This window comes from Dipodomys merriami, unplaced genomic scaffold (assembly GCF_024711535.1).
Source record: "Dipodomys merriami isolate MVZ:Mamm:240054 unplaced genomic scaffold, mDipMer1.0.p SCAF_2225, whole genome shotgun sequence".
Classification (NCBI taxonomy): Eukaryota; Metazoa; Chordata; class Mammalia; order Rodentia; family Heteromyidae; genus Dipodomys; species Dipodomys merriami.
Window position 1 is genome coordinate 49,378 of NW_027203633.1, and position 14,224 is coordinate 63,601.

Here is a 14,224-nt window from a genome sequence, read left to right on the forward strand (position 1 = left end):
AGTTTTTAATGTATTTATAAAAGAAACAGAAAAATCACATAGTACATTGTATATTCTTCCTGTATATTCTTTCCCTGTTTTCACTGCATTTGATTCTGCTACCCTGGATCTTGTATATATATTTTTCTAATTTAGGGAGGGGAAGGGAAATAACAAAATGCTGAAATAAGGATACAGTTTGACCAACAACATGCTGAAATAAGGATACAATTTGACCCACTGTAACAATGAGATGTACAAGACACTATATTGAAAAGGAATGTTACAACTGTGGAGAGGGGGGAGGGAGGATTTGGGGAGGAGAGAAAGGATAGTTGTAGAGGGGGGAGGGAGGATTTGGGGAGGAGAGAAAGGATAGTAGGGGAAACAATGGAGGGGGTAACAATGCTTGATAGAACATGTACTCATTTACATAATTGCAAAACCTCTGTACATTATCTTTACAATAAAAAATATAAACGTTTTTGTAGAGATGGAGACCAAGCTTGTCCTTAGGAAGCCCAAAGAAAAATGTGGACTCTATACAGGTGTGTGTTGGGGAAGAGGTGGGAGAGATTGTCTACTGCAGTGCTGACCAAAGCTTTTTACAATGTACCTGAAAGTACAAGGGTTTTCTACTGATCTTGGTGTTCAGGCGGTGGTGGGGGAGCAGCGCAGAGCAGCCGCCAGTTCCAGCATGGCATCATGGACATGAAGTGGCTCACCAAGGTGCTGGACCCGTGGATAGAATAGCTGAATAAATGCAAGCAGCTGAGTCCCACATCAAGAGTCCCTGTGAGAAGGCTAAGGAAATCCTGAAAAAAGAATCCCATGTACAAGAGCTTCCATGTCTAGTCACACTGTGGAGATGTGCACGAGCAATTTCAAGATCTCATGGAACTGTTTAGAATTGGTGGGAAATCACCAGAAACAAATTACTTGTTTATGGGAGATTATATTGACAAAGGATATTATTCACTTGAAACAGTCATACTGCTTCTAGCTCTTAAATTTCATTACCATGAACACATCACCATTCTTCGAGGGAATCGTGAGAGCACACAAGTTTATGGTTTCTATGATGAGTGTTTAAGGAAATATGGAAATGAAATGTTAGTCAAAAAGGTCTGTAAACTTTTCCAATCTTCCTCTCACTGCATTGGTGGATGGGCAGATCTTCTAACTGCATGGTGGTTTCTCAGCATCCATAGATACCCTGGATCACATCTGAGCCTTGATCACCTACAGGAATTTCCCCATGAGGGTCTGTGACTTGCTGAAGTCTGATCCAGATGATGGTACTGTTTGGGGTATATCTCCTCCAGCTGGTTTCACCTTTGAGCAAGATATTTCTGAGACATTTAATCATACCAGTGAAAGGGCTGACATTGGTGTCTAAAGCTCATCAGTTGGTGATGGAGGGATGTAACTGGTGCCATGACCAGAATGTAGTAATGATTTTCAGTGCTCTATTGTTATCTTTATGGTAACCAGCTGCAATCATGGACATTAATGGCATTCTCAAATATTCTTTCTTGCAGTTTGATCCAGCACCTCATAGAGGTGAGCCACATTTACTACTTTCATGGTATCTGAAGCCTCAGACTGCACATCTATGTTTAGTGATGTATTCTCAGCTACAGAACCAGATCTCGGAGCTGAATCTCCTCATTTTTCTGAATATCCTCATTTTTCTCTAGCAAGGATTTTTTGGAGAAACTTCACATATGATTTTCCTTGTTCTTTAAGTTGATCTATTAGATTAGTAAATGCTCAACATTAACAGATCTTGCATTTTTGCCCACAATGTCTTGGATTTGGTAATATAGTCAGGAACTTGAACAAGCCTACACCAAACTTGTTCTTTTCTGATGAAAAGAATTCTATTTGCCTTCTTCTGTTGGCCACCTCAATCCATGTTGTTATGTCGATCGTCAACACATTCACTGCTCCAGTTGGGTAAATCCTGATTGTTCATACTTTTGTCAAAAGGACCTCCTCCTGTGGCCATGTTGGCTTTCACAAATAACTTTCTTGGTCAGTTGGTGCTGAAGTCCTGGCCCAGGGCATGATCTCCGGATCCTGCCTCTCCCTCTGACGACCATTCATCATGATTTTTCTGTGTGAGGTACAGTTCAGTGCCCAGGAGGATGATGAACCCTGACATGGATGCAGTTGATGTGGAAAATCAGATAGAACTAGAGGGAAAAACACGACTTATTAATCAAGTGTTGGAACTTCAACACACACTTGAAGATCTCTCAGCAAGAGTAGATGCAGTTAAGGAAGAAAAACTGAAGCTGAAATCAGAAAACCAAGTTCTTGGACAATATATAGAAAACGCCATGTCTGCTTCTAGTGTTTTCCAAACTGACACAAAAAGCAAAAGAAAGTAAGGGATTGAGTTCATTTACGGATTTGCTGCTTCTCTTTCTCCCTCTCTCTCTTTCCTTCACTCCATTCCTTCACCCTCCCTTCCTCTCTCCCCCCTTTAAAATGTGGGTAGATTCTAAAAGTTACAGTACCTTTGTTTATGAAAACAATGTCAAATATAGGCAAAATTAACTACTTAACAGGAGACTTCCATTAGTCTGTGTATTATGTTAGTCTAAGAAAATGTGCAGATATCTTGTAGAGACTTTATGATTAGAATTGCATATATTTTAACTTGAAGATGAATGTCTTATTGAATTTGCGTTGATATGTAGGCTTAGGAATGTCATTTACTACATGCTTACTTAGTGAGATATACAAGAAAATAACCATGTTGTGAAATGTGACCAAAATCATGTACTGAATGCACAGCTTTATGTATGTATCTGACCACCATTGTGTGCCTCTCCTCCATCTGCCTCATCCTCCCTATTTCTCTTCTCCTAAGTCAAGATAGTTTCACATTTGCAAAAGTACTTTGAGTAGTAATCACCTAACAGTAACCTGATGTGTAAGTCCTGATGTTAACCAAAACCTTTCCTAAAGTTTGTCAGTTGTGTTAGTAATAAGATAGGACTGATGGTTTCTGTTTAATTATTTGAAAACAGATTTGGGCTATAAAGAGGATTTTAATTTGAAACTAATTTATCAAATTGAGATTCGTTTAAAAACAAAAAAGCAACTTAATTTTGCACCAAATAAGCAACTTGGTATCTGAAAAGATAAACATTTTGGTTATGTATCTATTAGAAGTAGAAAATCTTGGAGGAATAAATAGAAATAGGTAAAAAAAATTGATAAAAGTAGCAACTTACTCCAAATGTTTTCACTCCAGATTTGTATTGTCTCTGTCACAGAACAGACTTATGGGGAATATATATATATATATATATATATATATATATATATATATATATATATATATATGAAAGTGGGTTAAGTTTGAATGATCTTATATATGCCACATACTATGCTATACCAGCTCTAGAATTTGGTTGCAAGGTTTATTTGTTGTACCGAGTCAATTAACTGTTACCAAATTCTTTGATGATTGTACTAGTATTAGAATCATGAATAAGTGATTTTTATATGTATAATTGGTAAGCTCAGTATTTTTATCTCATTCTTTCTATAAATTCAACTAATTGGTTTGTAGAATTTTAGTCATTATTTTAATTTTAAAAATGTAGTTCATAGATTTCATTTGGTAAAGAATCAATATCAGAGGTAATATCAAGATATTATACTAGGAAAAGAGATCCACTAATATAGCTTATGGTTATTAGATTTGAACTACTTTAATCATGGGATAATTTTATGTGTTAGTATAAGATTTGATGAATGACTTTAACTATATAAAGATGTAATAGTCATACTGCAAACATTTTGCATCCCTTTGGTGACCTAATTTTACAAATATTTAAAATTGTGTTGCATTTCTTTTTGCTGTTTAAGAAAAAGATGTTTCAGAGAAAAGAAAAACACCAAGCTTTCTCTTACATAGGCTACATGCTATTCTATACCAGCTCTAGGGTTTGGTTGCAAGGTTTATTTGTTGTACCCTGTTGTAACCAACTTTCTTTTCAGAAGCTAGTTTTTGCAGCTCAGAAAGAGTGAATTTCCTGTCCACGCTTCACATCTGTTGTCTGCTGTAAAGGAGACCCAAGCAGTGGTGGGCAGGCCCCCCGAATCCAACACCAGCGGCAGATCTTCCTCAGAGAGCTTGGCAGGGAGGCCCACAACTTCCTTGCTCACAACATGGAGCCTAAAATTCATCTTTCTTACGTTGGCTTCTCTGTGTCAACCATTGCAGCCAGTGCCATCTTAGGACCTCATCGTGGTGGGGTCTTAAGCATTTTATTATATAATAATACAAATTCTCACAACTTACATTAAATTATTTACTCAGGCTTCTATGGTAATATCATATTTTCTTTTTTGTCTCTTTAAGAGAGAAACAAAGAACACTTCAGTACAAATGTTAATTTCAAACTTTCCCTGGGCACTATGGTGAAAAGAGACAATTAAGAGGTTACTCTCTATCTTAAAAAGAGGTTAATGTAAATGCCTAAATCAGAATTAAATACTTGCTAGGTGGAGCTACAAATGTGTCATTGTAGTTTACGTGAAAAAGTTTATCCTAATACTCTGTATTTTATTGTTACTCCCTAACTTTACCCTAATACTCCCTGACTTTATCGTAATACTCTGAAAGTCAGGGAACAACAATAACATACAAAGTTTCACTTAAATGAGAAAATGACTTAAAAGTTGAGAAAGTTCAAGGATCAGAAAGACAGGTGTAGCAAAAGATCTGCTGAACAGAAGTGGTAGATAGAAATAAACTAAAATAAAACTAAGTCTTTCTGATCCTTGAACTCATTTTTTATTATCTCCAGTTGTACATGAGTTACCATTTAACAAAGCAATTTATGAATACAACTCACTTGATCAGTGGTACTCAACATTCTCACTCACCCCCCCTGACCTTTTCTTAGTTGTTTGGAATATACATGGAATTCTTGATTTCTCCCCCTCTTCATTTGTCTCTCCCCCTCTTCATTTGTCTACTGCTCTCTCCTTGGCCCCAACTACCTCTTGCAAGTACTGTTTCTTGTTGCTTATTTTGTTGGGCTATCGCTTTGCCTTCTAAGGAATTTTGAGTACTTTGAGCATTTGCTTAAATCTGCCACTTGGATATCATCCAGTGTTTACTTACAGGTTTCATTGTTTAAATATACCAACTTTTCTTGATTCATTTGTCCATTTAAGAGCACCTGTGCTGATTCCATTCCATACTGGATATCCACTTGCTATTCCTTAGGTTACACAGGCTTTTTGTTCACTCATAGAATCCAGCCAAATATCACATGACTCCAATCCTAAGTGTCTGTTACTTTCACTGATCTGTTTGTTCTTCAATTTCTTTTCTTTTTTTTTTTTTTTTTAATTGTATTTTATTTTATTTGAGAACATACTGTACAGAGGGGCTACAATTACATGGGCAGAATAATGCATACATTTCTTACCAAGCATTGCAGCCTCCTCCTTTGTTTACCCTTCACTTCCCTTCCCTGCCTCCCCCCTCCCCCCACCCAATTTTACCCCCCTCCCCCCACCCAATTATACCCCCCTCCCCCCCCCACACCGAAATTGTAAAGCTGGTTTTGACATGACATTTTGTACTTCTCATTGTTGCAACAGGTCCACCTGAATCCTTAAACGATTTGTTTGTCCCCATCTCCTCCACATGATATACTGATATCAAATATAGTGAAAGCGGTATCTGCAAAATGGGGTAATTGGACACACCATCTTTCTAATGTTGCTAAAATTAGCAATTATGTCAATATACAAAAAATAATTGAAACAGTGCCTGACACATAATGTTCAATGTTATGTGAATCCATACCATAATTTGCTGATGTTTAAAATGAAGATAACAAGAAGATGACAATTCTGACCTCGTAAGATTAAGTGAGATATTGAAGTATCTAACTTATAATAAATATAAGATCCCTTACTGCTTTCATTATAAAGTACTTTTACAAAACTAGGTGCTGGTGGCTCAGGCCTGTAGTCCTAACTACTCAGGAGGCTGAGATCTGAGGATCGTTGTTCAAAGCCAGGGCAGAAAAGTCCATGACACTCTTTTTTTTTAAACTAGGGCTGAGAACTGAACCCAGGGCCTTGGGCGCCCCAGTCGGGCGCCCTTCCACTGGGCTAAACCCCCAGCCCCTCCATGAGACTCTTATCTCCAATAAACCACTCAGAAAACCAGAAGTGGCACTGTGGCTCAAGTGGTAGAGCGCTAGCCTTGACCTGAAGAGCTGAGGGACAGCACTGAAGCCCAGAGTTCAAGCCCCATGACCACACCAAAAAAGTACTTTTACAGTTTGAAATAACATGCACGCATGTGCATGCGTATACACATACACACACACTTAAGGAGTACCATGGTAAACTCTCAGAAGACAGTTTTAGAAATCTGTGAAGTTGCCAGTAAAAGCATTGGCTTAAGTTTTACTGGGGCAATGTATTTATGCCTAAGGTCCAAAAGTTGTCAACTTCCAAAAACTGACATAGAAATTTACATGATATATTTGATGAACCTTTTGAAGAGGCTTATTTATGTCATTTTAGAATAAAGCAATTCTATCAATGTCGATAAAGCTTTGCAGCACTCATTTCTTCCACCCACTTGAACAACTTTAAAGTCTGTAAGCTTGTCAAGAAGCTGTTTTTCATTTCACTTCGAAACTGTCCATGATAAAAAACGAGAAAGCCTACATTAAAGAGCATTTATAATAATAGTAATAAAACACCCATACGCTTGGAGATAAACCAACTTTAAAAATGAGTTTTGGCTCTCAACTTATTCTTTCACATTAACATATTTTGAACAAAAGCATGCAAATGTTTGTGTGAGTAGTTGTTTCATAAATAGAGTTTTCATAAATAGAGTTTTTTTGAGGTTTTATATTTCACAGCAAAAAGATATTAAGTAGAAGATACAGAGATTTCCTATATACCCTGACACACTATCACTATCCTCTGAGTAGTACATTGTTACAAATGACACCTCACTATCACCTGAAGTGTCCCCCACAGTTTGTATCAGGGTTCACTTTTGGTATAAATTTATACACATTCATGGAATGAACATCAGCATGAATCTATCATGATAGAATCAATTGATCTCTTTATCCTGCTTTCTTATTGCTTCACTCTGTCTCTTTGCCCCTGGTAACTACTGACCTTTCTACTGTCTCCATGGTTTTGCCTTTGTACATACATTTAATAAATAGTGCATACATCTCTACTATTCTGATTAGTTTCTTTTAACAAGTGATTGCTTAAATTTCCTCCATGTCCATTGCTAGATACTCATTTATATTTTAGCACAGATTACTACATTGGATGTGCCACAGCTTATTCATTCAGTTAGTTACTGAAAGACATCTTCTTTCCAAGTTTAGACAAGTATGGATAAAGCTGTTGTGAAAGCCCACATTGTAATTTCATTTTAGACATGAGTTTCTAGCTCTTCTGTGTAAATAGTAAGGAACATGATTTCTGACAAAACATTTTCACCATATGACCTTGCCATTATGTTCCTTACTTCCAGTGTACCTGTACAATTGCATTCTCCACCAAAAATGAGTAAGTTTCTGTTCATGTCTTCAGCATTTGGTGGAGTGAATGCTCTGGATTTGGGCCCTTCTAATAGGCTTATAATAATACCTTTTGGTTTAAAGCATCATTCCCGTGCAGCATTTTTCAGACATATTTGTCATCCTTGCATATTTTTGTAATATACAGAGTGGAATTTTTTCACAAGTTTTTGCTTGGGTTGATTATTAATAGTATATTTATCAGGCTATTCAGACTTTTTTCTTGTCCCTTAGTAAGATTTTATCTTTTTCATTACTGAGTTTTTTACCCCATAATTGTCCTCTGTTTGGAGTGAGTTACATGGAAATCAGCTGCACCAATACCTCAATCTGTAGTAACACCAAATAAACTTTAAATTTTGATATGGTTTGCACCAATAAACTTTAAAAAGTCTTGGTGTAGATCAATTGAAAAGTTTAAGTTGAATTCTTTTAAATCAAAGCTAGTTTTATTTTTTAAAAAATAGCATTTAAACTAGAGATTTGAGAATCTTGGTGTCATGGCTTCACAGTTTGAAGCTAGTCTGGTTAGAGATGTCTGTCAGACTGTTACCTCCATTAGACAAAATAAAAGCTGGAAGTGGAGCTATGGCTTAAGTGGTAGAAGGCTAACCTTGACAAAAACTCGGAGACAGTGGCCAAGCCTTGAGTTAAACCCAGGACTAGCACCAAAAAAAGGTATTTAATAGGATGGGATTTGTGCATTTAAAACTATGACATTAAGTATTTCAAAGAAAAGATAAATGAATGAAAGTAGAGTCTATGTAATGGACTTAACAAAAATTGCTTAAAATGTCCATACAATAGGAAGCAATGCATAGATTCAATTCAATCTTTTAAATTTCCAGTGGCACTATTCATAGAAATAGTAAAAAAAAAAAACAATAGAATATACAAATGGCACCACAAAAGACCTTCCATAACCAAAACAATCTTGATAAAAATGAGCTGGATTATAACTCTAGCTACTTAAGAGGCTGAGATCTGAGGATGACAGTTCAAAGCCATCCTAGATAGGTAGTCCCTTTATATGATTTCTTTTAGTGAAATGAGCTCCTTTCCTATAACTTAGCATACTTCTTTCCCTCTCCACAGCTTAACATGCTCCCTTCCTAGGCAACACTAGGCCCATTTAGTAAATAATCAGCCTCCAACCCCCTTTATCTTGGGATGGCACTTCTCTGGGGCAGCTACCACCATATAAGGCAACAAGAGCCCCTAACAGTGACCTTCAGTTCCAGGCAATTGCAGGACCCCTTATCTATCTATTATTTGGACAGCAGCCATAAATCCTAGTCTGCCATGATGAAGCCCCTGGCCCACACATCCACACCACGGTCTCCTCCTACCCCCTTCTAGCTCCTCCTAAGCCTCCTAGGTAATATAGGTCACCTCAGAAAATAGCCAGTGCTTCTTCTCACTTCTCCCTTGTGGGAAGAGGTCTTGCGGTTCCTTTCCCGGCAGGCAATAAACCTTTCTTTGTTCTCTGTACCTGCATGTCTGCATGATTTTCTGACACAGAGTAATTTATTCTTACAATTTTTTATAGAACCATTTTGAAAAATGTGTTTCTGCCTAGTACTTTGGAATGTCACAAGTATTATACTGGGATGGCATAGTTAAAATCCAGTTTATGCTAGGTACCAGTGGCTCATGCCTGTAATCCTAATTACCCAGGAGGCTGAGATCTGAGGTTTTGGGTTCAAAGCCAGCCCAGGCAGAAAAGTCAATGAGACTCTTATCTCTAATAAAATACTCAAAAGGCCAGAAGTGGCACTGTAGTGCAAGTGGTAGAGTTCTAGTCTTGATCACACAAAGGCTTAGGGACAGTGCCCACACCTTGAGTTCATGCCCCAGGACTGGAAAAAAAATCCAGTTTACTATCCTCTCACAAATCCAAGGAAGTCATTCAATTTTTGGAAAGTTCTAACAATGCAAAGCACTTTATTTTACACTTCAATAACAATCCAGAGTTTTCCATAGCTAGCTATGTTTAGGATGGCACAAAACAGCTAATTCTTGCTGTATCATTATGGTAGGTTCAACCATGGTCTCTCAAGAAATAGTTACATTCTAATTCCTAGTGCCTGTGGGTGTTGATGGTAAAGAAAGATTTGATTAAGAATCTTGAAACTGGATTATTCAAATGGATCCGTCATGGCTATAATCATGACTGTCCTTAAACTAAACACAGAGAAATATAGGTTACATTATTTCCTTCATTTGTGGTAGCTACAATGTGCCTATAATTTTCTAAAAACCAGAGGTTACGCAGTGGGTGAGCAAGGGGTTACAAATGAATTAACTGAAGTGTGATAGACTCTATAATAGAGAGTGCAAATAAAATAATTCTTTTTAAAAAACTCTTTAAAGTTCTTTAAAAAGTCAAAGTCCAACAAAATAAAGACCAGGAAATGGGTACTAGTAAGAGAGGCAGGTAAGGCCAAGTGGAGGGAATGAAGAGAGAAGGGGTAGAATACAGGCAAGTATTAATTGTATATACCACAGAATTGAGAAATATAAGAGGAGTGTGTCAAAAGTGGTGATGATGTTAAAGTGACAACACAGATTAAGATGCATTGTACACAAACTGCTGGGCTAAATGGCAAATTTAATGAATAACCCAAAATTAAGATAAATGAGGGAAAGGGAGTGTTGGGAAAGATGGATGATTAAGAAGTTTTACAAAGGTGTTTCCATTCGCCATAGCATAGGTAGATTTCATTAGAGAGGGGGTAATGTGATGAAAGCAGAGTTGGGATGATTATGCTTTGGTGATGGAAGAAGACACCACAGAGAAAGAAATACTAATGGTCACTAGAAGCTGGAAAAAATAAGCTAACAATGTTCCTTCAGCCTCCAGATAGAACCTATTTTAAGTTTTCTAGTTATTTTGGAGATGGAATCTCATAGATTTTTCTGCCCAGACTGGCTTCAAACTGCCATCCTCTAAATCCTGCATAGGTAGGATTACAGATATGAGCTACTGATACCTGGTTTACTAGGGTTTTTTTTTTTCACAACAAACTGCTACTTGGCCTATTATTTGGGGTCTCCTACACCTCCTCTCATTTTCCACCATTTTTGTTTTATATCACTGTACAAGGCTATATGGCTCAATTTCAGAGCTCTTCAACTAAAAGTTACTACTTTTCTAAGAAATTCGGTAAGTTTCATTATACTGCTTTCTGTTGAAGAGCTTTAAATAATCCTTGCCCAATACTATTTTTGTTATCCAGGACAATAGATTATTATAGGCAAATGAAAAATTCAGGACAGTACTCAAAAAATAGGGCATTTCATTTCGAAATAAATTATCTCTTACTTTGTCTCAGGGTATATTACAAGGATAAAAAGAAAACGCTAGGGAGGTAGTTAAACAGCACTTAGTCGTATTTTGGAGCAGCAATACTGTATTGATTCTATTTTACTTATTCTTTGAGTATGGTCAGTTTCCTACTCTACAGCTTACCTAAGTATGGTAATTTCTTGTGTCCATTTTTTAGTACACTGTAGCTTACCAAGTTCCTCAGTAACTGAGTATACTGGCTATTTCATTTTAGGACCCTTAAATACAGTTTATTTTTATTCTGGGATTTGCCTTCTGGACTTTGCATTATATTCACAAACTGCTTTGTTGAAAGGTCAACTCCTTTGTACAAGTAAAAGATTAAAATAAAATCACAAGTTTCAGTGACTTTATAAGTTGTTAAACACCTGTCTGGCTGAAAAGTGGCACATTTGGAGAGAGCATGGAATATTCTAATTCCTGAGTGATGTCCTTTTATAATCCTTAATCTAGGAGTAAACTTTTTCTGAGGACTTTGAACCATCCTAGAAAATGATCTAACAAAGAAGGGATGATGATTGACATCTGAAGGGGGGCAGTCTTGTAAGGTTCATCCCTGAAGTGGACAGACCTGGTGATTTGCCAATATGTACCAGAGAACTGAATTACATATTTTTGAGAAAAACGCACAGATCTCCAAGAGAGTTGAGTGTGAGAATAAAGTTATCTTTCCCCTATATTTGGGCACAAAATATAATGGGGAATAGTATTTCAGAAGCTAAGAGAAGATAAAAATGTGATGCCCAATAACCAGTAAATAGTTAACTCAACCTGAACTTTTGTGTTGATTCCTAGCCCAATTTGCTTTCTTTTTAGTTGTCTTTTTTCTAAGTTTTAGTAGCAGTTTCTATCTATAGTGAAGTTTGTTGACCGTATATAAGGTAAAGTTCCCCAAGTTCCTCTTCAGGGACCTGACATGGAAACTGTCAAGAAGAAGAGACCATTTGTTCCAACGTAAGTGCTCCCCTTCCAAGGAAGATTCCCCAAATATGAAGACTGTTATTGGAATGGGGATGGGGTCGCATGGTTACTCTTTGGAGGTCATGTGAATCAAAATGTCTACTATTCTGGTTTTTCAGTTAAATTAATTTTTGCAGCAAGAAATGAGCTTGATAAATGGTTGATTATTAAGGGTAATGTTGGTTCTCAGATCCAAGGTTGGAGAGTGGATATCATTGTTAAAGACATAGACAATCTGATTCTCAGTACAGCCCTTTAGGGGAGGTGTGGATGTTTGATTCACCATTCTTCTTGATGACATCTGAAAACAGCTACCAAATGTGAAACCAGGTCAGTTTTATAACTAATAGCATTGGATAAGTTACAGGTTACAAATGACAATTTCTGAAAGGGCTATTTATTGTCTGGGTGGCATGGACTATGATGATGAATCACTCTATGATGTCAAAATTATCATGGATGATCTCTAACCAAGAAATGTAAATATTTGTTGAAACTAGGGTTGTTGATGACACTGGTGAAGTTACATTTCTCAGGGTTCACATCCATGAAGAACACTGAAGTATCAGAAAAGGTACACAGATGATGAGCTTGTTGGCTTCCCACTTTAAGCCCAGTCTCCTCCTAGTGAAGAAGTCCACTCCTTTGATACTGGTGGAAGATGAGGACGGGCTTTACACTGATAACAAGTTTCTCAGTCTCAGCTCTGATTGTGCATCCCATGGACTCACACTGGAACACGTAGACTATATAGTTGTTCAGAAAGGTCACATTAATGACTATGTTATCCACTTTGTCAGAGTTATGGCATCTCTGGTGACCAGGAAGCAAATAATAACAAAATTCATTTGCTTTGACCTTTACTGTTATGACTTGAGGACTTGGTGGAACTTTATGCAGAGGAGTAGAAAACCTATGAATTTTGAAATTCCATTAGATATTAGTTTCTTGCACACAATGTGTCTTACTTTTTACAGAAATCCCGTTAGCTTGTATTTTTTCATTTGAAAAAATAGATCAAATTTCCTCACTCTCTAGGATTGTGACCCTGAAGAAATAACTAAATCTCATTTCTAAAGTAACTCAAAACTGTTCTGAGTTCATACAAATTTCTTCTTACCAACAACTTTTCGAATATGATACTTCTGCTTTGTTGATCTTGTTAAGCACCTTTGGTTACAAAGAACTTGATGGAGACTACCTAGAAGGGTCAGCACCACTCTTGAGAGGCCAAAGCAATCTGGCAATGAAGGAGCAAGCATCACAGCTAACTAGTGAGGGAATCATTTTCCCCCATAAGTTTATTTTGGTACATCCTACAAAATGAGGGAGGGAATTGTAGTTTTAGACTACTTTATCATAACAATGATAATCTCCCCTTTATTAAAGTAAGGAAAGACTCAGGCTTGAATTTTTACTGGGAAACCTCATCTAGCTAGTTCTATTTTTTAAAAAATGCTCTGTTATTTATATGAAATTCTAAGCCCCTGAATTACAAATAAGCATCCAAAGTAAAGACCTAGTCATGCTGTATCCTCTATAAACCTCCCCAAGTTCTAAGGCTCTTTCTCTCCTTATCTTTCTTTTGTCTCTAAAAATTTCTTCAGTGTCTATAAGCTGTTCTGCTGAAATTCAGGTGACACCTGTTTCTATTGTACTCAGGCCACCATTTCTGCAGATGTCTTCATTGGGTTGTCAACCATCCAACCTGTGTAAAGGTCTAAACTCAACTGAAATATACATGTTCATAACCAAGACAACTTTATTAATGAAAAACGTAAGTTTAAATTATTAGTAATAAGTTTTGTACCTTCTATCTTAATTTTAACCTAGTTAAATTCAGATGATTTGTCATCTAATATCTGTAGGTGCAATGCTAGAGCTAAATGAGAATATAGTCAGTTGATTGAATTAAGCTTTATTAAATGCCAATCATTTACTAGTCACTATGTTTAACATTGAAAATGTAAGGCAAATATCTATAATTTATGGAAACTTTTAATTCATGATACTAGTTTTACAACATCATTCTACATTTTATAAATAAGGTTTAGAGAGTTAGGTAATTTATCCAATAGCATAAAACAAGGGTCAGTCCCTGAGTTGATATGTGCTCAAGGCTAATCCTTATGTTCTTCATGCTACCTTATTTTACCTCTCAGAACCTAAAAATCTAAAACCTTACAATTTCAGCAAATATATTCACTTAGTATTTTCAGTATTATAAATTGCTATCTTTTATAACATTGCACATGGCCATGTTTCAAAACTGAATGAAACGTAAATAGTTTGGAGTAGTCACACTTCTTTGAATCCTAGATTTTTTCAA

At 36.6% G+C, this 14,224-nt stretch overlaps 2 pseudogenes; both read left to right on the forward strand.

Annotated features, from left to right (window-relative positions):
* The first annotated feature begins 684 nt into the window (after window positions 1-684).
* On the forward strand, window positions 685-1,679 carry LOC138835029 (serine/threonine-protein phosphatase 2A catalytic subunit alpha isoform pseudogene; annotated as a pseudogene).
* A 450-nt stretch (window positions 1,680-2,129) lies between these two features.
* Window positions 2,130-2,375, forward strand: LOC138835028 (short coiled-coil protein pseudogene; annotated as a pseudogene).
* Window positions 2,376-14,224: the final 11,849 nt, after the last annotated feature.